This window comes from Muscardinus avellanarius (genome assembly GCF_963383645.1).
Source record: "Muscardinus avellanarius genome assembly, chromosome: 16".
NCBI lineage: Eukaryota > Metazoa > Chordata > Mammalia > Rodentia > Gliridae > Muscardinus > Muscardinus avellanarius.
Window position 1 is genome coordinate 20,977,818 of NC_137802.1, and position 19,611 is coordinate 20,997,428.

The 19,611-nt window shown below is 42.0% G+C and overlaps 1 protein-coding gene across 1 annotated transcript in view; it reads right to left on the reverse strand.

Annotated features, from left to right (window-relative positions):
- The window catches only part of RAP1GAP2 (RAP1 GTPase activating protein 2), a gene marked incomplete at both ends in the record, with an annotated part of 286,135 nt that overhangs the window by 77,830 nt on the left and 188,694 nt on the right, over positions 1-19,611 (reverse strand). The gene's annotated exons all lie outside the window — the stretch shown is intronic.

Below are 19,611 nucleotides of genomic sequence, written 5' to 3' on the forward strand. Positions count from 1 at the left end.
TTGTCCAGAGCAGTGCCCAGGAGTAGCATACCTATCTTTGTCACTTCCATATATTTTAATTGGTATATTGTAATTATACAACGTAGTAAGAGTCAATGTGATTCAGGCACACATCACTTGGTACATCTCCTTCCCTCTGCATCCTACCCCTCCGCCCCTCCTCCTTCTCTGTATGTGCCATCAGGACGGTCTTTCTCTGTAAGCACCAATGAGCCAGAGTTGCCCAGGGCCTTCACTGGTCTCAGAATTCTTCAGGAGGGAGCCTCCAGGGAAGGACCCCAAGGAGTCACCAGGAAGGGTCCATTCCTATTGCAGAATCCAAGTCCTGATCCTGAATCAAGGTCTTGGGTCTGCAAACCCCACAGGTGAATGTACACAAGTAGGCTTAGGGCACCCACACCCAATGCCCTTGACCAAAAGCACCCACCAAACAGCCAACCTACCCTTCCTGTTTGCTCTAGGTACAAATGCATCAGCCCTGATACATTCTTAACAACTCTAGTCTCCAGGAGACTAAGATTACCAGATATAAAGAATTGGTACAAATCAATAAAGACAAAAAGATGAGCAGAAAGAGGACAAGGGAACAGAAATATTGATGTTTTAAATACACAGACCTCTTAACCAACAATTACACTCCTAGAAATCTATTTTCTAGCACACTTAACATGTGTGTGCAAAGACAAACTTTCTCAAAATGTTCCTGTTGTTTGTAACAGGAAAAAAATGTGAACAACTTAAATGTCAATCTATAGAAAATACAGTAAGCTAGATTCACAGCTTACCTTAACAAAAAAATCACAAATATTATAAACAACTGTGTCAACAAATTAGATAACTTAGATGAAATGGACAAATTTTGAGAAAACCACAAATTTATAGAAACTGACTCAGAAAGAAATCAAAAATCTAAAAGCACATATAATAAATACAGAGACTTAATTAGCAATCAAAAAACTACCCACAGAGAAAAGCCCAAACCCAGATGGCTTTGCTGGTAAATGTGTGTGTGTGTGTATGTGTGTGTGTGTGTGTGTGTGTGTGTGTGTGTGTGTGTGTGTGTGTTATTGGTGATGGATCCCTGAGGCATTCTAAGTTGCAGAGGGCCTCACAAGTTGCTGAGGCTGGCCATGAACCTGTGATCCTCCTGTCTCAGTCTCCCAAGTACTGGGATTACAAGTGTGTGCCACTACGCTTGGCTCACTTGTAAGTTCTTACAGGGCTGAGGGTATAGCTCCGTAAAAAGCTCCATAAAAAGTAAAAAGCTTCTGGGTTCAACCCTCAGTATCAGAAAAACAAAACCTATCTAAAGAAGAATTAATAGTTGTTCTTCATAGTCAAGCAAGTGTAAAGGCAGCCCACCGGCTAGGAGAAATGACCTTCAAATGATATATCCAAAGAAGGTCTCAGAGCTAGAAATAGATGAGGAACTATAACAGCAATAATAAAAATACAACTCCATTTTACAATGGGTAAAGGCAGCCAGGCATGGTGGCACACACCTGCAATCCAAGTATTTGAGGCTGAGACAGAAGTATTACAGATTCAAGATCAGCCTCTGCAACTCAGATATTTCAAAAAAAATAATAAAACGGACTAGGAGTTTATCTCAGAGGTATAAGGCCCCTGGGTTCAGTGCTCAGTAAAACACACACACACACACACACACAAACACACACACACACACACACACACACACACACACACACTAAAGATCCAAATAGCTAGTTCCTGTAAAGAAGACACATAAATGGACAATAAGGACATAAAAAGACATTCAACATCATTATCCATCAGGAATTAGAAACCTAAACCACTTCCGGGAAGATGGAGACCTAGAAGAGCAGCAGAGAAATAAAAACTATCAGCAGAGAAATAAAAACTATAAATATAAGGGACAGAGAAAAAGAAGACTAGAAGAACAACAAGAGACCAGAAAAGAAACCAGCCCGCATTGCGGCAGTGGAGCTGTGGCAGCGGCATCTTGCCTCACAGCAACAAGCTCCAGAGAGGAAAGTTAAATAAGGAGCTGAAGTGAGCAGCTGCAGTTCATTCAGGTGTAATTCAGCAGTTCTTTCAACGTAAAGAACGTCTAAAACTCCCAGTGGCCAAGCTCATCAGGCCCTCCAGGGACTCAGAACGGAGCTCAAAACCAGAAAAGAAATATGCCAGCCTCACAGCAGAGGGCATGGCAGCTGCACCCTATTGCCAGCAGCAGGAGCAGCATTTGAAAACATCCAGCCCGGCACGTCCACAGTCTCGCACAGCCTCTATTAACACTGGGTCTGAGACTTTGCGATACAATCCAGTAAAGGATAAGTGGCAGCTGAGATTACCACAAACTCAAGATCCAGAACACCCTAAGTGAAGTTATAGTGACCCAGAGAAAATACAGAGAAGGCACAAACTTCTGAAATCATGGGAAAGATAAACAACAATGGAACAATGAATGCCCACAACTCCAAATATCAGAACCTGATAACACAGAAATTCAGAGATCTCCAGAAGATCAAATCAGAAATATAACTGTAGAAATAATACAGATGAAGCCAACATCACATAATACCAAAACCAAATAAAGACAGTTCAAGGAAGGAGAACTCCAGGCCTATATCTTTGATGAATTTGAATGCAAAACTGCTAAACAAAATACTAGCAACACGCATTCAAAAACACATAAAGAAAATCATACATCACGACCAGGTAGGGTTCATCCCAGGGATGCAAGGCTGGTTCAACATATGAAAATCAATTCATGTAATTCATCATATAAATAGAACCAAAGACAAAAATCACATGATCATTTCAAAAGATGCTGAAAAAGCATTTGATAAAATCCACATCCATTTATGATAAAAGCACTGCAGAGAATCAGAATAGAAGGAACATATCTCAACATCATAAAGGCAATCTACAATAAGGCCTTAGCCAACATCATACTAAATCGGGAAAAACTTCAAGAATTCCCCATAAAAACAGGAACAAGACAAGGGTATTCATTATCACCACTTCTCTTCAATATAGTACTTGAGACTCTAGCCAGAGCAATAAGGCAAGATAAGGAAATCAAAGAAGTACAAATAGGGAAAGAATAACTCAAACTTTCACTATTTGCAGATGACATGAGAGTATATTTAGAAAACCCAATAAACTCAACCAAAATGCTTATAGAACAGTCTGGATACAAAATCAATCTTAAAAAAATCAGAAGCTTTTCTGTACACTAGCCATAAATCCACTGAAAAAGAAATTGAGAAAACAATTCCACTCAAGATCACCCACAAAAAAAAATAAAATACTTAGGAATAAACTTAATCAAGGAAGTAAAAGATCTCTACAAAGAAAATTATAAAACACTGAAAAAAGAAATCAAAGAAGATCTTAGAAGATGGAAATATCTTCCATGTTCATGGATAGGCAGAATAAATATTATCAAAATGGCCATACTCCAAAAGAGATCTACAGATTCAACACAATGCCCATTAAACTACCAAGATCATTCCTCACAAACATAGAAAAATCAGTCCTTAAATTTATTTGGAAAAACAAAAGGCCCAGAATAGCCAAAGTAGTTCTCAGCAACAAAAACCATGCAGAAGGAATCACAATACCTGACTTTAAACTATACTACAAAGCCATTGTAATAATAACAGCATGGTACTGGCAAAAGAACAGATATATAGTCCAATGAAGCAGAATAGAAGACCCAGAAACAAGTCCACATGCTTTCAGCCAATTGATTTTTTGACAAAGGGGCCAAAAATATCCAATGAAAAAAGCCTCTTCAACAAATGGTGTTGGCAAAACTGGTTAATCATATGCAGAAAATTGGAAATTAATCCCACTTTCTCACCCTGTACAAAAGTCAAGATGGATCAAAGACTTGGAAATCAAACCTTGAAGCTCCTTGAAGAGGGCATAGGTCCAACACTGCAACACATAGGCACAGATAAACACTTTCTCAACAAGACCCCAAAGGCACAACAAATTAAAAGGAGAATCAATACATGGGATTGCATGAAACTGAAGAGCTTCTGTTCAGCAAAGAAAACTGTCAAGAACCTCAATCGAGAGCCAACAGAATGGGAGAAGATTTTTGCCACCTACCCCTCCAATAGAGGACTAATATCTAGAATATACAGAGAACTCAAGAAACTCAACACTAAGAAAACAAATCATTCAATAACAAAATGGGCAAGTGAACTAAATAGACACTTCACAGAAGAAGAAATTCAAATAGCCAATAAATGCATGAAAAAATTCTCAACATCACTGGCAATCAGAGAGATGCAAATCAAAACTACCCTGAGATTTCACCTAATTCCAACTAGAATGGCAATCATTCAAAACACAAACAACAACAGATGCTGCCGAGAATGTGAAGAAGTGGGAAATCTAAGACATTGTTGGTAGGATTGCAAATTAGTGCAACCACTTTGAAAAACAGTATGGAGAATCCTCAGAAGAATGGGAACAAATCTCCCATTTGATCCAGCAATACCACTTCTGGGTATCTACCCAAAAGATAGGAAACCAAACTACCAAACTAATGCATGTGTATCTATGTTCATAGCTGCACAATTCACCATAGCCAAACTTTGGAACCAGCCAAGATATCCATCAACAGATGAATGGATTACAAAACTGTGGGATATGTATATAATGGAATTTTACTCAGCCATTAAAAAAATACTATTGTGGTATTTTCAGGGAAATGGATGGAACTGGAGGACATTATGCTAAGTGAGATTACTCAGTCACAAAAAAATAAGAAATCAGATGCTCTCCCTAATATGTGAGAGTTAGGGAGAAATGGGTCATAGGAGAAACCCCAGGTGAAAAAAGAGATCCTATAGAGGAGCAAAGAAGACAACATAACTGTGGGGATGGGAGGTGGGAAGAGGGAAATGCTTTAAAGTGCATGATGTACTTATTCACATCGAAATTAACCACTAAACCAAGCATGGGAGGGAGGGATAGGGAGAGAGGGAGGTGGGGACTGGGTGGGGGCTGGCTGGGTGATGTGTGCATTTATGCCTATACAAGTTTTTTACCCCATTATGATGTATAAATTCAATGTACCAATAAAATTAATAAAAAAGAACAAAATTACATAATTTACCTGGATATGTGTGGAACTGTAGAAAATTTTGATAAGTGAGATTATTTACAAAAAAAATAAGAAATTGGATCCTCTTCCTAAAGTGAGGAAGCTAGGGAAAAATGGGTCATAAAAGGAACTTGAGATGAAGAAGGATAAACTATTGATGAGCAAATAAGGTGACCTAACTGAGGGGGATGGGAGGGGAAAGAGAGAAATTCCCTAATGCACAAGATGTGCATTCACCAACATATTAAAGTCAATCACTAAGCCAAATATAAGAAGGAGAGAAGAGGCAGGAAACAGGATAGAATTGTGTAAGGGCTAAATGGGTGATATGTGCATGTATGCCATCTTGTACTCCATTAAGATATATGACTACAATACACCAATAAACATTTTTTTTAAAAAAATCAAAAATAGAAATAATAAAGGACCTTCGAAAAGAATTCAGAAAGAGTCTAAAAGAAATAAAGGATGCAATCATTGAGATAAAGGCCTCAATTCAAAGTACAAATAATCAATTAGACCACATGGAGAATAGAATCTCGCTCCTAGAAGACGATCACTCCAAAAACGAATGTATAATTTATAACTTAGAAAAAAAATCTGACAGCAGGAATTTGACAGTGAAGAAATATGGGCCCATTTTAAGAGAGCTAACCTAAAAATAATCGGAATAGAGGAGGGAAAATAAGATGAAATCAAACGATCAACAATCTCTTCAAAGAAGTAATCGCAGAAAATTTTCCAAACATAGAGCAAGAGGTTAGTACACAGGTCTAGGAAACATATAGAACTTCCTTTACACAGGATCAGAGTAAAAGTTCACCATACCACATAATTGTCAAAATGACCAATGTGGAAGCCAAGCAGAGAATCTGAAAGTCATTAAAAAAAAAAAAAAAAAAGAGCCAAGTGACATTCAGAGGCAAACCAATTAGAATCACTCCAGACTTCCCAAACCAAGTCATGAAAGCCAGAAGGGCTTGGAGTAACATATTCCAAACTCTAAAAGAAAACAACTCCCAGCCAAAAATTTCTACCCAGCAAAACTAGCTACCAAATTAGATGGGGAAATAAGAAGCTTCCATGAGAAACAGAAACTGAAGGAATTTGTGTTTAAAACTAGCACTAAAGAAAATACTCAAGGAGATTAACTACAAAGAAGAAATAGGTAATACACACCAGAACCAGAGAAACAATATTTTCCATCCAGCAGACAACTAAGCAAAGAAGAATAAACAGTATTTCAAACAGAAATAAAATCTTAACATGTTAGGAATTAAAAATTATCTCTCAAAAATCACACTAACTGTAAATGTCCTCAATTCCCTAATAAAAAGACATAAAGTGGCAAAATGGATTAAAAACCAGAATCCAGACTTTTGAGAAGATGGTGACCGAGAAAAGCAGTGTTTACAAGTCCTGCTAATACTTGATCTCTATTGCCACAAAATCAGCACTTTTTATAGCCAGAAAACACCATCAGCAGAGAAATAAAAACTGTAAGTACAAGGGACAGAGAATAAGAAGGGTAGAAGAACATCCAGAGACCAGAAAAGAAACTAGCCCGCACTGCGGTGGTGGAGCCGCTCTGGCGCCATCTTCCCTCGCAGCACCAGGCTCCAGAGAAGAAAAGGACTCAGAACAGAGCTCAAAACCAGAAGAGAAATACACCAGCCTCACGGCCGAGGGCGCATCAGCAGAGCCATATAGCCAGCAGCAGTGGCAAGTTCACAGTGCCCGCAACAGCTCCAGATTGGCTCACTCAACAACCCACCAGACTCCAGAGAGGAAAGGTAAATAAGGAGCTGAAGTGAGCAGCTGCGGATCATCTGGGTATAATTCAGCAGTTTTTCAGTACAAAGAACGTCTAAAACTCCCAGTAGCCAAGCTCAGCACGCCCTCCAGAGACTCAGAATGGATCTCAAAACCAGAAAAGAAATATGCCAGCCTCACAGCAGAGGGTGTGGCAGTGGCGCTATATTGCCAGTAGAGGTGGTGAATCCACCAGATCTGTGACAGCTCCAGATCAGCGCACTCAACAACCATGAGTGAAATTGCGGCCCCTAAGGGAGAAATCCCAGTACTGCACCCCCAGGGATTTGCACAGCTTTGATAATCTCCCTGGGTCCAAGATTTTGCAGTCCAACCCAGTGAAGGAGTAGCAGTGACAGAGATACCACACCCTACCGCAGCTCCCCATGGAAAAACACCCAGCCTGACACCCCCATGGTCTTGCGCAGCCTCTATTAACTCACTGGGTCTGAGACTTTGTGATACAACCCAAGAAAGGAGTAGTGGTGACTGAGAGTACCACAGACTGAGATCCAGAGCACCCTAAATGAAGTTGTAGTCACCCATGGAAGAACCCAGAGAAGACACAAACTTCTGAAATCATGGGAAAGAGGAATAACAATGGAGCAATGAATGCCCACAACCCCACAACATCAGAACCTGATAACACAGAAAATCAAAGATCTCCAGAAGATCAAATCAGAAATATAACTGTAGAAATATTACAGGACCTTCAAAAAGAATTTAGAGAGAGTCTAAAGGAAATAAAGGATGCAATCATTGAAGTAAAGGCCTCAATTCAAGTATAAACAATCAATTAGACCACATGGAGAATAGAATCTTGCTCCTAGAAGATGATCACTCCAAAATTGAACACATATGTACACAATGGAATTTTGCTCAGCCATTAAAAAAACCTCAATTACATCATTTTAAGGGAAATAGATGGAACTGGAGGATGCTTTCCTTAATATGTGAAAGCTAAGGAGGAACTCTAGATAAAAAAAGGAAATCCTATAGAGGAGCAAACAAGACAACCTAAATGAAGGTATTGGAGGGAGGAAGAAGGAAATTCTCTAAAACACACAATGTATTTAAACATATCGAAATCAACCACTAAGCCAAGCATGGGAAGGAGGGATGGGGAGGGAATGGGGTGGGAATTGGGTAGGGGTTAAATGGGTGATGTGTACATGTATGTCCACAAAAGTTTTTTACCCCAATATGATGTATGAATATAATGCACCAATAAAAAAATTTTTAAAAAAACCTAAACCACATTATGGATGGCTATAAATAAAAAACAGAGAATCAGTGTGGTCAAGGATGTAAAGAAATCAAGAGATTTCATATAATCATAGTAGAAATTTCATTTTATTTTGTTTTATTTTTGAGGCACTGGAGATGGAACCCAGGCGCATTCTAAATCCAAGTTACACCCTCAGCCCAATGTTTTATTCTTTGTTTTGAAACAGGGTCTCACTGAGTTGCAAAGGGCCTCATTATGTAGCTGAGGCTGTCCGCGAACCACGATTCTCCTGTCTCAGCCTCCCAAGTACTGGGATTACAAGAGTGTTACACCACACGTATTAAAGCCAAGACTCTTTACAATTACCCCCAAGTGATTTTTTCCCCAGACTGGCTTTAGAAAACATTGAAAGGCTCTCTCACTCTGTTCTAATGGCAGATAATAAAGCCCTAAACGTTACTTCTATGCATCTGGTAGGTGATTGTTAACCAGACATGAGGAAGAACAGAAAAATTAAAATAGGTAAGAAGGAGACAAGTAAGGTAGAAAAGGAAGATTATAGTTTTAAATCTAAAAACTCCACGAAGATCCTTATTTTTACCCTGCAGGATCTATTTTTTCTTAGGCAAACATCTCCAAAACACCCTCACTTAATTCTAAAGGCCTATCTCCCCACCATTTCTAAGATGTCTGGTAAACAGAGGATCCTTAAGAATGGTCTGACACTAGGTCAGGCTTAGATGCCATCCAGCCACCCCTAGTAGAAATTTTAAATGGTGCAGCTGCTGTGGAAAATAATTTTGCAGTTCCTCAGAGAGTTAGACACAGAGTTGCCACATGACCCAGAAATTATACTACCGTGTATAAATCCAAAAGAACTGAAAACATACTCAAATACTTGTACATGAATGCTTAAGATGGTAAAAGATTAAAAACAATCAAATGTGTATTGACAGGTAAAGGGGTAAACACAATTTATCATGCCCGTACAATGGAAAAACATTCAGCCGTAAAAAGGAATGAAGTGCTAATGTTAGCTACCACGTGGAAGAACTCTGAACATATTATAGTGAATGGAAAAAGACAAACATAAAAGTCTACATATCCTATGATTTCATTTATATAAAATGTCCAGAACAGGTAAATCCATAGAAACAGAATGTAGATTAGTGGTTCTTTAAGGCTGAGGGGGTTGGGAGGCTAGAGGCTGAGGGCTGGGAGATACCAGGTTTCTCTTTGAGGTGAGAAAACCATTCTAAAAATTGATTGTGGTGACAACTGCACAACTTTGTGGATATGCCAAAAACCACTAAATTGTACACTTTAAATGGGTGACTTTATGATATTTAAATTATCTCAATAGAGCTATTCAAAAAAAATATGCAATCATTCAATAACAAAGGTCTCTCCAAGTTACACTGAAGAGGAAGTTGGGAAAAGAGCTGATCCAAGAACACTGCATTGAATATGATCCTACTCTTATTTTTAAAAAATACCTTAAAAACAATCTAAAATAGCTGGGTGTGATAGCATACATTTGTAATCCCAGTACTTGGAAGGCTGAAACAAGAGGATCTCAGGTTCTCGGCCATCCTCAGCTACTTAGTGAGGCCCTCCTCCACTTAGTGAGACCCTGTTTCAAAATAAAAAATAAAAAATTGGGCTTAGGGTATAGCTCAGAGGTAGAAGGCTCCTGGGTTCAATCCCCAGTACCGTGAAAACACACACACACACACACACACACACACACACACACAACACACACAATCTAAGGTGACCTACATGTATGCATATACCTTGCATAGAAAAATAACCTGATATAAATATCTCGATCAGCCAGGCATGTTGGTGCATGCTTGTTATCCCAGCATTTGGGAGGCTCAGACAGGAGAATCATCGGTCTCCAACAGCCTAAGCTACTTAGTGAGGCCCTTTACAACTAAGAAACCATATTTCAAAATAAAGAATAAAGCCAGACGTGGTGGCACACGCTTGTAATCTCAGCATTTAGAAGGCTGAGACAGGAGGATCCTGGTTCTCCAATAGCCTCAGCTACTTAGTGACCCTCTACAACTCAGAAAGACCAGGTTTCTAAATAAAGAATAAAAAATAGGGCCGGGGGCTGTAGCTCAGAGGTAGAATGCCCCTGGGTTCCATCCCCAGTACTGCAAAAGAAAAGAAAAAAAAGGAAAAAAGAAAAAAACAGAAAGAAAGAAAGAAAGAAAGAAAGAAAGAAAGAAAGAGAGAAAGAAAGAAAAGAAAAGAAAAGAAAAGAAAAGAAAAGAAAAGAAAAGAAAAGAAAAGAGAAAAGAACTTGATCAAAAAGTTATTTTATCATCCGGGCATGGTGGTGCACACCTGTAATTCCAGCAACTCAGGTTGAGGCAGGAGGATTGAAAGTTCAAAGCCAGCCTGGACAACTTAATGAGACTCTGTTTAAAATTTTAAGAGTATTAGACTTCCAGCCAAGATGGCAGCGGTTGCGGCCACAGCGGCAACAGTTGGCAGTGGCTGGATAGGACATGTATTCCTCTAAGAAACCCTGGACAACAGATTTTGGGTTAATATCTGATTGGGACCACATACGGAGACATTTTCAGTTATGACTTCCTATCTAAAATATAAGAGAGTGGAAAATGGGGGAATTAGAGGCAGTGTGACGCCCGTCACTGCAAGAAAAGTGATTATTGGAAGAACATTCCAGAAGAGATCAGGAAGTAGACTGCTCCTGCCACACATGCTCAGGAATTCTTAACAACATACTCTGTAAGAAAAATATTCGGGGCGCGTTGGAGGAAGCCCAGCATGGCCAGGCTGGGATGCCCAGCCGTGTGTCCCGGGAGCCTCGGTGCTCCTAGCTGCTGTGCTCTTCTATGCCACGCTGGGGCTGTGGTGTGCTCAGAGCAGCAAAGCCTGCTCTCTGTGGTGAAGCTTTGGGACTCCACTCTTGGTGGGGAGATAAAATCCACTGCTGCCAAGTACTCAGAGTCCCAGCTTCTGCAAAAGACACATACTATTTTCTTTTATTAAAAAAATGTTGAAGGGGCCGGGTGTGGTGGCGCACACTTGTAATCCTCGTGCTTGGGAGGCTGAGACAGGAGGATCGCACAGGTTCGAAGCCAGCCTCAACTACTTAGTGAGGCTCTCAGCAACTTAGTGAGACCCTGTTTCCAAAAAATATATAAGATAGGTCTGGGAGTATAGCCCGGAGGTAGAAAGCCTCTGGGTTCCACTCCCAGTACCGCAAAAAAAAAAAAAAAAAAAAAAAAATTGAAGAGGAGAGACCAAGATGGCAGTGATGGGGGCGGTGGTGGTGGCCAGTACTCAGGAGAGGCAGACTGATCCAACCCAATCCACCTTGAATTTTTTTAAGAAATCTCCCCAAAAGTAGACTGCTCCAGCCACACATGCTCAGGAATTCTGGACAACATACTATGTAAGAAAAATGTTCCAGAGAGAACCGACATCCAATCCAATCCACCTTGAACTTTTGAAGAAATTTCCCCATAAGTAGACTGCTCCTTCCTGACATGCTCAGGAACTCTGGACAACATACTATATAAGAAAAATGTTCAGGGTGCACCAGAGGGATCCCCACATCAGAGGGTCAGCCAGCCTGCTGCGCGTCCCGGGAGACAACAGTGCTCATGGCTGCTGTGCTCCTCTGCACAGCGCTGGGGGCTGGGGTGTAGTTGGAGCAGCAGAACCCGCTCTCTGTGGTGAACCTGTGGACCACCGACTTTGGAGAGGAGACAAAATGCATTGCTACTAGATACTCAGGCTCCCAGGTTTTGCAAAGGACACGTATTATTTTCTCCTACCTAGAAAAAAAAAATGGAAGAAAAAATGGGAACCTCTGTAGATGACCTGCCCACAGTGACAAAGACCGGAGCATGACACACAGCAAGGCTGGTCCCGGGGCCAATGAGGCCAGGATCAGGGCCTGCTGAGCGGCAAGGCCAGTGCCGGGGGCCTGCAAGGCCGGGATTGGAGCCTGCTGAGTGGTAAGGCCGATGCCAGGGCCTGCGAGGCTGGAATTGGAGTCTGCTGAGCAGCAAGGCAGATGCCAGGTCTCTCGAGGCTGGGATCAGAGCCTGCCTAGCAGCAAGGATGGTGCCGGGGCCAGTGAGGCCAGGATCAGAGCTTGCCAAGCAGTGAGGCTGATGCCAGGGCCTGCTGCACAGTGAAGGGCCAGTGGGTCCTTGCAATCGCGTGGTCAGAAAGCACTTGAAGCTGCCACTGCCTCACCCCATCTCTCAGCAGATCTCCAGATCCAAGTCACCTCTATTAAAAAATATGGTGTGAATGGATCATCTCATCAAAGTCACTCACCTTCTGGCTGCCATGATTCAGTAAATGGGAAATAGTGTGGAAAATAAAAGTAGGACTTCCAAGGAAGAGATAAACTATAATTGATCAGGTGTGGAGAAGTAGAAACTTGAATACATTATTGGTACAATTGCAAATTAGTGCAACCACTTTGAAAAGCATGGAAGATCCTCAGAGAATGAAAAGGAATGAAAAGGAAATTACCATATGACCCAGCAATACTATCTATGGATATCTACCCCAAAAAATAAAAACCAGATGCTTTCCCTAATACGCAAAAACTAGGGAGAAATGGGTAATAGGAGGAACTCTAGTTGAAGAAGGGGCCCTATAGAAGAGCACTTAAGGTGACCTATCTGAGAGGATTGGAGGGAGGAAAATAGAAACTCTTTAAAGCACATGATGTACTTAAACATATCGAAGTCAATCACTAAACCAAGCATGGGAACAAGGGAGGGAGAGGAAATGGGATGGGGATTGGATAAAGGCTACTTGGATGATGTGTGCATGTATATTTCCACAAGTTTTTTATTCCATTATGATGTTTGACTACAATGCACCAATAAAAATATATTAAAAAGAAAAAATTTAAAGATAACATAAAATAGGCATGGTTATAGCTCAGAAGTAGAAGATCCCTGAGTTCAATCCCTAGACCACAAAAAAAAAAAAAAAAGAGAAGGAAGATGAGAGTGGTAATGGAAGTTGTGCTTTGTATTTGGCCTACTTCACGAATCTGTAGACCCATACTCCTTTCATAATTAAACTTTAAATAAATAACTTTTATAAGAGAAACAGAAAAATATGCAAAGGACATGAACACAAGAAACATAAAATTATCAATAAGCACATAAAACATGCCCCACCTCTCAAGTTATTGAAGAAATCAAGATAATAAATAATAATATTATCCATCTATCAGATTGGCCAATTTGGGCAAGTCAGGGACACAGAAACTATATAGTGTATGTACTAGGTATACTCTTTCTAAATGGCAATTTAGCACTAAGTATCCTAAATCTTAATAATGTTCACATTCTTTGGGTCCAATAAACCTGTTCCAAGGAATTTGACACAATATTTGAGCAGCCGCACAAGGACCCCTATACAAGGGTGCTTGTGAAAGCATTCTTTATATACAAAAAAGTAGGAATAGAGTACCCACCAGTGAGGGGAGGAACAAATAGTACACAGGAATATGTCCATACAACAAAATATCAAAAAAGAAGATCTTTGTTAATTATGCTAGCACAAAGATCTACAATGCATTATGAAGTGAGAAAAATAGTGTTGACAACATGATTATCTGATTTTTCAATTAAATGTATAAAGATGTTTGTGTATCTATGTATAGGTCTGATTATGAGTGCATGCATCATCCCTCCAAAGAAAAATATTTTGAAAGCCAAATGCCAGAAGGAGTTAAGGATGTTTCTCTTTCTTTCTTTCTTTCTTTTTTCTTTTTCCCTTTCTTTCTTTTCTCTTTCTTTCTTTCTTCCTTTCTTTTCAGCATTTTTATAAATGAGCTTTTGCATATAATTCATGTTTTGAAGACTGTGACACCCAGTGGAGGCCCTGGCAGCCCTTTCTATGCTTCTCCCAACCCCAACTCCAGGTGTTACCCAAAGCTTCGTAACAGGGTATGTCCAGGGACACAGCACCCAGCCTTTGGTGCTTGCAGAAAGACCTTGGATTCAGGCCAATTCATTCTCAAGTGGATCCCTGGCTCTGTATGTTGTAAACTAAGATGCTCTCCTGCATCACCCAAAATCCAGCTCATGATCTTAATTATGAGACAATGTTCTTCAGGGTCACGTAACTGATGGTCAGTACTATCATGGCTCAGAGTAGGCACAAAGCACTTTCTGAGACATCAATGTAGTTCTCTATTGCTGTGTAACAGATTACTCCAAGCCTCAGTGGCTCAAAACAATTTCTGTGAGAGGAATTCAGCAGCTTACTGGCACAGTTCTGGATAAGGGATTCTCAGTCACAGGCAGGGGCTGTGGTCTCCTGAAGGTTTCATGGGCCAGAGCCTCCACTTCTAAGATAGCATACTCACTGGGACATAGGAAGGAGGTCTCAGTTCCTCTTGTATGGGCCTCTCCACTGGCTGCCTGAGTGTCTCAAAACATGGCAGGTAACTTCCTCCAGAAGGAGCAATCCAAGAGAGGGCACAGAGGAAACTGTAATATCTGTTACCACCTAATCAAAAAGCATATACCATTACCTCCAGTTTATTAAAAGCAAGTATGCAGCTGGGCATGGTGGCACACACCTGCAATCCCAGAACTTGGAATGTGAGACAGGAGGATTTCAGATTCAAGAAGAGTCTCAGCAACTTAGCAAGACTCTTTGCAACCCAGCATGACCCTGTTTCAAAAAATAAAAAAGGACTGGAGGTCCAACTCAGAGGTATAATGCTACTGGGTTTGATCCCTACTAACCAAATAAAAAGTGTTTAAATCTAGCCCAAACTCAAGAGGAGGGGAGGGGAATAGGGTTCCATCTCTTGAGAAGAGAACTATCAAAGAATATGTGAACATAGCTTAAAACCAACATATCAAGGAAGGCTTCTTGCAAGACACAGCATCCCAGGCAGACCTCAAAGGACAGAGAGCCATCACTTGGTGGACAGAGATGAAGAGAACCTGGTACCCAGACAGGGGGACTGTGTGAGCAATGGTAGAAAGGGAAGAAGAGCATCATGTGAAGAATGGTGAGCAGGTCAGCCCCACTCGACTGGCCTCTGGGCCAGTCATCCTGAAGGAGAGCTGGGATCTGAGCCTGAGAGCCTGAATGCCAGAACTCAGCTCAATCTGCATGGCTGAGCAGAGCCACCTAGGCTTGGGCACAGCAGGAAGACAAGAGTGAATCAGCACAGAGTTGAGAGTCCAAGTCTGCTCTAGGGAATGGCTGACCAGCACCCACCCAGCTATGTGACATCACACAAGTTAATTTATCTTGGTTCTCCCAACTTCCTCACCTGAAAACTGAATCAGAAAGACCCTGACTTTCAGGGCTCTTTGGGGATGAAGTAAGAATGTGTACAAAAAGTGCCTTGCTGGACATTCTACAGCAAATGCATGGTCAAAAACAGCTGCTAGAAGAGCTGCTAGAAAGCTCCCTGTGGAAGTATGCTTTGCCCTGTTGGGAGATGGTCTACCAGCTTTAGGGTACTTTGTTTAGCTCTCGACATCACTGGTCTTGCCAAAGTTTAGACTGCCATTTAAAATGAGCGTGTGCTTCCTGAATGAAGATGCTGCATGTTTCTCCAGGCTGGTGTGGGTGAAACAAGAAGGGCTGGTTCATCCCTGGCCATCAGTAGCACGCTGGGCAGACGATTCCCACGTGCACAGTGCCTGGGAGCGGGAATCAGCCAGTGGCTGGGTGGCCTCAGCTGGCTGGCTCTACTTCTTAGTGACTCCCTGAACTTTTCAATGGGATAGTTCCAGCCTTGGCAAAAAAGCAAGTTCTTTTTCATCCAGAAGCAGGCAGAGTGACTCAGCCCTGCCTGGAATGGCAGCTGTTAGCCATTCACACCCACCCTTGTCCACACACCCTAAGAACACTTGACATGGCCAAGGGCATCCAGTAGGCACTCAATAAACGCTCACTGACTCACTGGCAATGTCTCGCAGGCTGTGAGACAGGCAGGCCCAGGGCATCCTTTAGGAAAGGGATCTCCCTCCATCAGGAAGCCAGTCCCTGGACTATCACAGAGGAATGTAATCTGGCCTCCTCCTCAACAGCAGCATAAGCTCAGCTGCCTAATTTATTATTAGCAGCCGCTATTGCCACCCAAATCAGAATGGCTGCCAGTGTCTCCCCCGGGGCTCTGCCTGAACAGCCGCTCAAATAGGCCGTGAGATAATCAGAGCCAGCTCAGCCAAGGGCATCATAGGCTGAGCCCCAGAGTTTGATCCTGTCCTTGCCACCTCCCAATATAGAAAGTGCCTGGCCCTCCCTCCTCAGGGCAGAGTGAGTCTGTGGAAGAGAATGCTGGAGGCTCAGATGGCAGGAGCAGGAACTCAGATACTCTCATAACTTAGGTTTGAAAAATCTCAAGAAATCTTTCCTGATGCTCCTACTTGCAGGTAGTGGTGCCAGTCCCCTGCCCAGGTGGTGAAGACACAGGAGCAATAGAAAGAACACAGCATTTGTCTGAGACAGTTGTCCTTGGTGTTTTGGGGAGATTGGTTCCAGGACCTCTGTGGATACTGAGATCTGCAGGTGCTCAAGTCCCTAATATAAAAATACGGTAGGGTTTACATATAATCTATGCACATCTTATGTACTTTAAATCATATCTAGAGTATTTATAACACCTAATTCAATACAGTTGCTATGTAAATAATTATACTGTTGTTTTTTTGTTTTGTTTTGTTTTTGCGAGTTTGGGGATGGAACCCAGGGGCATTTGACCTCTAAGCTATATCCCTTGCCCTATTTTTTTCTTCTTTATTTTGAAACAGAGGGCCTCACTAAGTAGCTGAGGCTGTCTGCGAACTGCAATCCTCCGGTCTCAGCCTCCCAAATGCTGGGATTACAAGCGTGCGCCACCACGCCTGGCTGTATTTTTTAATAAATAGTGGTGAGAAAAATATCAGTATAGACACTTTTTTTTTGTGTACTGGTGATTGAACCCAGGGCTATTCTAGGGCTTCTATAAGTTACTGAGGATGACCATGAACCTGTGAGCCTCCTATCTCAGCCTCCCAAGAATTGCCAGGATGACAGGCCTGCGCCACCATACCTAGCTAGACACAATTTTTTGTTTGAGTATTTTCAATCTGAGGTTGGTTAGATCCATGGATGCAAACCCTGCAGATGCAGGGGTCCAACTGTATAGGGCAGCCATGGCAACCATCTCAGCACATGTGCCTCTCCTGCTGGCAGGAGCAACCCTACCTGCTCCCTGCCCTCTGGTCCACAGCAGCCTACTCATGGACATGGTTTCTCCCTGAAGATGGACAGCCACTACATTGCAACCCATCCCAGTAGACTCCTACAAATAAACTCCCCTTTCACTCCTCTTCCTCTCTGACATTCTTGGAGAAGAGACACCCACTGCCCACCCACCTGCAGCTCATATGTGACTGCTAGGCAACCTGCCCTGACTCTGGGCGCCACTCCTCCACTCCCAGAGGGTGTGTTATGTGTGAGCAGCCTTGCTACACCGCTCCTGAGAGGTACCACATACCATAGCTCACAGAGGGGAAAGTGCTATCTGAGCATCTTGGAATGAGGCTGATAACAGCATCAACTCCCAGTGCTGGGCTACAACCACACCAGTCAGCGTGTGCAGCCATGGCACCCAACACACACTCCATGCCCAATAGCAATCTCCTCCTTATCCTTGCCTGCCTTGGTCCAGGAGACACACTGAGGGGCAATGGTACACCAGAAGCAAAGAGAAAATCTCAGCAGGACAAGGGTGAAGGAGGTGTTTCCCACCCACATGAACCCTGGGAAATCCTGGTGGAGAAGTGGCTTGCACAGTGCAAGAGTGGAGAAGAAAACCTGGGTAGGAGGAACTTTCTGGTCCTCACAAAAAGGACAGGCATCAAAAAAGGGATTTCTGGAGTTTTATAAAAAGGTTTTGGGGTCTGTTAGGTTGGTTTTGTTGGTTTTTTTTTTTCTTTTGTGTGTGTGTGTGTGTGTGTGTGTGTGTGTGTATGTTTCTTTGTTTTGTTTTTTGTTTTTGCTTTTTTCTTTTTGTTTTGGACACTGGAGATTAATTCCAGGGGCATTTTACCTCTGAGCTACAGCCCCAGATATATTTATATTTTATTTTGAAACAGGGTCTTACTAGGTTGCTGACATTCTTGATACTTGCTAAGGCTGTGCTCAAACCTACAATCCTCCTGTCTCAGCCTTCCAAGTACTGAGATTACAGGTGTGCACCACCATGAGGTTTTGGGGAAACTGGGGAACCAGACACCCAGAGCATACACCCTGTGAGGCGCCAGAGCAGATGTGCTGCGTTGATGATCCACCTGATCATGGAGTATGTACGCAATGTTCCCCAGCCCTGCTGCTGCCTCAGGTGTCCCCACCCACAGGGTGAGCAGAATGAGGACCAGGGCTGCTGGCCCATCTGCTGATGCCTACAGGAAATGCCAGGGCTATTCCCACGAGACCACAAATCGTTCACAGAACAGAAGCCCCTTCAGGGCGAGGCTCTTGGTCTATGGTACTCACTGCTGTTTCCTTCAGCCAAGAGTGTCCAACACACAGCAGATGCCCAGGAGCAGTAATAGTAGAAGAAGAATTAGAATGATTAACGCAAATCCTCTGAAGCTCTTTCAAAAAATGATAATGCACCAATAAAAATAAAATAAAATAAAAACAATTAACAACTCTGACCCACTCCTCAAAAATTAAAAACCAGAAGAGGAAAGAACCCTTTCTAACCCATTCTATGAGGCCAACACTGCTGAAGCCATTTAAAGGAACCAATCATAAGAAAACTACAGAAAATCCTCAATAAAATACCACCCAACCAAATCTGTTATATGGATTTGATTTTATATTATATATCATGACCAAGTAGTATTTAACCAGTAATGCAGGCTTAGATCAACATAAGAGAATCGGCGTGATACATCACTTTAATAGAAACAAAGAAGAGAACATGATCAGCTCAACTGATGCAGAAGAGGCACTTGACGAAAACCAAAACCCTTTCTTTATTTAAAAAAGAAAAAAAACTCAGAAAACTGGAAATAAATCCAGATGTGGTGGCACACACTTGTAATCCCAGTACTTGAGAGGCTGAGACATGAGGATCGTAGGTTTGAGGCCAGCCTCAGAAACTTAGTGAAGCCCTCAGCAACTTAGTGAGACTCTGCCTCAAAACAAAAAATACGCCAGGCATGGTGGTGAATACTTGTAATCCCAGCACTTGGGAGGCTGAGACAGGAGGATCGCGCAGGCTCGAAGCAGCCTTGCTGGCTTAAGAGACTCTGTTTCCAAATAAAATATAAAATAGTTCTGGGAGTGTAGCCCGAAGTTAGAAGGTTTCCATCCCCAGTACTAAATAAATAAATAAATAAATAAATAAATAAATAAATAAATAAATAAATTGGGCTGGAGTGTAGCTCAGAGGTAGAATACTCCTGAGTTCAAT